This window comes from Triticum dicoccoides, chromosome 2A, assembly GCF_002162155.2.
Source record: "Triticum dicoccoides isolate Atlit2015 ecotype Zavitan chromosome 2A, WEW_v2.0, whole genome shotgun sequence".
In the NCBI taxonomy this organism is placed as follows: Eukaryota; Viridiplantae; Streptophyta; class Magnoliopsida; order Poales; family Poaceae; genus Triticum; species Triticum dicoccoides.
In genome coordinates, this window is record NC_041382.1 from 538,509,430 (window position 1) to 538,514,909 (window position 5,480).

Sequence of the window (5,480 nt, forward strand, 5' to 3'; positions counted from 1 at the left end):
GAAGCACAACAGCAAGGAGTTCATCATCAACACACCATTTATTACATTTTGGAGAGTGGTGCCTCCTAGATTGGTTAGGTGTCGCTTGGGAGCCTTCGTCAAGATTGTGGAGTTGAACCAAGGAGTTTGTACGGGCAAGGAGATCGCCTACTTCGTGAAGATCTACCCTAGTTAGGCAAGTCCTTCGTGGGTGATGGCCATGGTGGGATAGACAAGGTTGCTTCTTCGTGGACCCTTCGTGGAGTCGCAACCGTTACCCTTCATGGGTTGAAGTCTCCATCAACATAGATGTATGATAGCACCACCTATCGGAACCATGCCAAAAATCTCCGTGTCTACATTGCGTTTGCTCCATCCAAACTCCTCCCTTTACCTTCATGTGCAATGTTTTACATTCCGCTACTATACTCTTAGACTTGCATGTGTAGGTTGATTGCTTGACTTGTTCTAAGTTGTTAAAATCTGCCAAGACTTAAAATTGGGAAAAGGCTAGATTTTTATTTGGTCAAGTAGTCTAATCACCCCCTCTAGACCTACTTTCGATCCTACATCTATCCGATGTAATCTTCTTTTGCGGTGTGTTTGTCGAGATCTGATGAATTCTGGATTTATGATCAGCTTATCTATTAATATTATTTGAATCTTCTCTGAATTCTTTTATGCTTGATTTGATATCGTTGTAATTCTCTTCGAATTATCGGTTTGGTTTGGCCAACTAGATTGGTTTTTCTTGCAATGGGAGAAGTGCTTAGCTTTGGGTTCAATCTTGCAGTGTCCTTTTCCAGTGACAGTAGGGGCAGCAAGGCACTGATGACCCACAAGTATAGGGGATCTATCATAGTCCTTTCGATAAGTAAGAGTGTCGAACCCAACAAGGAGCATATGGAAATGATAAGAAGTTTTCAGCAAGGTATTCTCTGCAATCACTGAAATTATCGGTAACAGATAGTTTTGTGATAAGGTAATTGGTAACGAGTAGCAAGTAATAAAAGTAAATAAGGTGCAGCAAGATGGCCCAATCCTTTTTGTAGCAAAGGACAAGCCTGAACAAACTCTTATACGATGTAAAGCGCTCCCAAGGACACATGGGAATTATCATCAAGCTAGTTTTCATCACGATCATATGATTCACGTTCGGTACTTTGATAATTTGATATGTGGGTGGACCGGTGCTTGGGTGTTGTCCTTACTTGGACAAGCATCCCACTTATGATTAACTCCTATTGCAAGCATCCGCAACTAAAACAAAAGTATTAAGGTAAACCTAACCATACCATGAAACATATGGATCCAAATCAGCCCCTTACGAAGCAACGCATAGACTAGGGTTTAAGCTTCTGTCACTCTAGCAACCCATCATCTACTTATTACTTCCCAATGCCTCCCTCTAGGCCCAAACAATGGTGAAGTGTCATGTAGTCGACATTCACATGACACCACTAGAGGGATGACAACATACATCTCATCAAAATATCAAACGAATACCAAATTCACATGACTACTAATAGCAAGACTTCTCCCATGTCCTCAGGAACAAATGTAACTACTCACAAAGCATATTCATGTTTATAATCAGAGGGGTATTAATATGCATAATGGATCTGAACATATGATCTTCCACCAAGTAAACCAACTAGCATCAACTACAAGGAGTAATCAACACTACTAGCAACCCACAGGTACCAATCTGAGGTTTGGATACAAAGATTGGATACAAGAGATGAACTAGGGTTTGAGATGAGATGGTGCTGGTGAAGATGTTGATGGAGATTGACCCCCTCCCAATGAGAGGATCATTGGTGGTGACGGTGGCGATGATTTCCCCCTCTCGGAGGGAAGTTTCCCCGGCAGAACAGCTCCGCCAGAGCCCTAGATTGGTTCCGTCAAGGTTCCGCCTCGTGGCGGCGGTGTCTTGTCCCAAAAGCTTGCTTATGATTTTTTCTCAACGAAAGACTGCATATAGCAGAAGATGGGCATTGGAGGGCCACCAGGGGGCCCACAAGGCAGGGGGTGCACCTAGGGGGTAGGGCGCGCCCCCACCCTCGTGGCCAGGGTGTGGCCCACTCTGGTATTTCTTGCACTCGGTATTTTATATATATTCTGAAAAGTGCTCCCGTGGAGTTTCAGGACTTTTGGAGATGTGTAGAATAGGTCTCTAATATTTGCTCCGTTTCTAGCCCAGAATCCTAGCTGCCGGCATTCTCCCTCTTTATGTAAACCTTGTAAAATAAGATAGAATAGACATAAGTATTGTGACATAATGTGTAATAATAGCCCATAATGCAATAAATATCGATATAAAAGCATGATGCAAAATGGACATATCAGGCACATATTGTATTGTTGCCATCTAGGATAAAAAGATGGGGTTTACATCATATTGCTTGAGTTTATTCCTCTACATCATGTCATCTTACTTAATGCATTACTCTGTTCTTCATGAACTTAATACTCTAGATGCAGGCAGGAGTCGGTCTATGTGTGGAGTAATAGTAGTAGATGCAGAATTGTTTTGATCTACTTGACACGGTCGTGATGCCTATGTTCATGATCATTGCCTTAGATGTCGTCATAACTTTGTGCTTTTCTATCAATTGCTCGACAGCAATTTGTTCACCTACCATATTATTTGCTATCTTGAGAGAAGCCTCTAGTGAAACCTATGGCCTCCGAGTCTATTTTCCATCTTATTAGTTTCCGATCAACTATTTTGCAATCTTTTACTTTCTAATCTATAAACCAAAAATACCAAAAATATTTACTTTATCATTTATCTATGTCTATTAGATCTCACTTTTGCAAATAACTGTGAAGGGATTGACAACCCCTTTATCGCGTTGGGTGCAAGTTGTTTAATTGTTTGTGCAGGTATTCGATGATTTGTGCATTATCTCCTACTGGATTGATACCTTGTTTCTCAAACTGAGGGAAATACTTATCTCTACTTTGCTGCATCACCCTTTCCTCTTCAAGGGAAAAACCAACGCAAGCTCAAGAATTAACAACATCTTACAGGTTCATTAGAAAGTTTGACAAGGGACTGAAGAGTTTGAGAGTGCGATTTGCTCCTCCGATGATGGAGAGATATTCTTCGGGCCCTCTCGGTGTGTCAACATCCATCATCGCCTGGCCCGACACAGGTGGCTATGTCAATGGGATGCCGGAACACGACAATGAGAAAAGGAACAAAACTGGTAACGAGGATTTTGGTATAGTGGGCATGTGTTGACCGATAAACCACAAGTATAGGGGATCGCAACAGTTCTTGAGGGTAGAGTATTCAACCCAAATTTATATATTCGACACAAGGGGAGGCAAAGAATATTTGTAAATATTAGCAGTTGAGTTGTCAATTCAACCACACCTGGAGATTAAATATCTGCAGCAAGGTGATCAGTAGCACAGTAATATGATAATTTTGATAGCAGTGGTAACATCAGTAGTAACGGTAACAATGATAGCAATGATTTTGTAGCAAGCGTAATAGTAACAGCAGCAGTAGTAACTTAGCAAGAACAATATGTGGGAAATTTGTAGGCATTGGATCGGTGACTTCGTTGGATGATATTCATCATGTAATAGTAATAACCTAGGGCGATACAAAACTAGCTCCAGTTCATAAATATAATGTAGGCATGTATTCCGTAAATAGTCATACATGCTTACGAGAAAGAACTGCATGACATCTATTGTCCTACCCTCCCATGGCAGCGGGGTCCATAAGGAAACTAACACTGCGTTTGGATGTCTCCATTGGAGCTAAGGAAATGGATTTCATAATCATCTAGGGTCAATACGGATGTTTGGCTGGACACTGAATTCGTATTGGAAATGAAAGAGCAATTCAGGCCCATTTTTGCTCCCGTGAAAATCTCCCACCCATGTTTCGGAGGGGTGGCACTCCGAATTGGCCCGAAATCGCTCTCTCCGGCAAAACATACCGCTTCAGCCCATGAAACAGAAACATAAGGCAGCAAAGGGGAATGGGAGGGGCAAACTCGAGCGCTGACCTAGGTCATGGCAGCGGCGACCTAGCAACCGGTGGGGACGGCGACCACCACGGCCACCACCACAGCGGCCGACGGCGGCGCAGGTCCGTCCCTCCCCTCTTCCCCACCCCTTTTCCCTTCGCCCCCTCGCCATATCTCGTCGCCCTATGCTGCGCCCCACCATGGATGTCGACGGCGGACCAGGACTGGCGCATCCCGCCGTTGGCTCAGCCCTTCTAGCCATGTGTGGCCGTCGTCCTTGTCTATCGTTGCCTGGCTCAGGTCCTCCCTTCTCCATGAGCTGCAGCTCCTTCTGTACAGCACTCCACCATTACGGATGTACAAGCTGCTCCGCTTTTTGTGCAGCCACAACACTGTCCACCATGGATCCATGGCCATGGCCTAGATCTTCTTGTCAAACCCCTCCATATCCTAAAAAATCCCTCTGTTTTTGCACCATTTTGAGTCATGTAGGGCAAGATATAACCCGGTAAGGTAATGTAGCTTTGCAATTCCAAAGTTTGTCATCCAAACATGATTTGGTATTGAAATCTCAGAGGCATTTGAAGGGCCAATTCACTGGACAACCAAACAGTTGAATTCGTATTCATGCCATTTCAGTTTCCCCACTGATTTGGAATTCAGACCAATACAATACGGAGCTCCCAATGGAGACATCCAAACGAAGGTAAGGGATATTAAGGCATCCTTTTAATAGAGAATCGGAACAAAGCGTTAACACATAGTGAATACACGAACTCCTCAAACCACGGTCATCACCGGAAAGTATCCCAATTACTGTCACCCTGGGTTTATGGATCATAACACGTAATAGGTGAATATGACTTGCAAGATAGGATCTAGAACATAGATATAATGGTGAAAACATAAAAGGTTCAGATCTGAAATCATGCACTCGGGCCCTAGTAACAAGCATTAAGCATAGCAAAGTCATAACAACATCAATCTCAGAACATAGTGGATACTAGGGATCAAGCCCTAACAAAACTAACTCGATTACATGATGAATCTCATCCAACTCCTCACCGACCAGCGAGCCTACGAAGGAATTACTCACTCCCGGTGGGGAGCATCATGGAATTGGTGATGGAGGAGGTGATGACCCACAAGTATAGGGAATCAATTGTAGCTCTTTTCGATAAGTAAGATTGTCGAACCCAACGAGGAGCAGAAGGAAATGACAAGTAGTTTTCGGTAAGGTAGTGTCTGCAAGTGCTGAAATTGTAAGTAGCGAGTAGTTTGATGGCAAGGTAATTTGAAATGAGCAAGTAATAGTAATTGTAACAAGTGTGCAGCAAGGTAGCTCAATCCTTTTGAGGCTAAGGATAGGCCACAACGGTTTCTTATAATAAGCAAAGCGTTCTTGAGGGTACACGGGAATTTCATCTAGTCACTTTCATCATGTTGGTTTGTTTTGTGTTCGCTACTTTGATAATTGATATGTGGGTGGACCGGTGCTTAGGTGTTGTT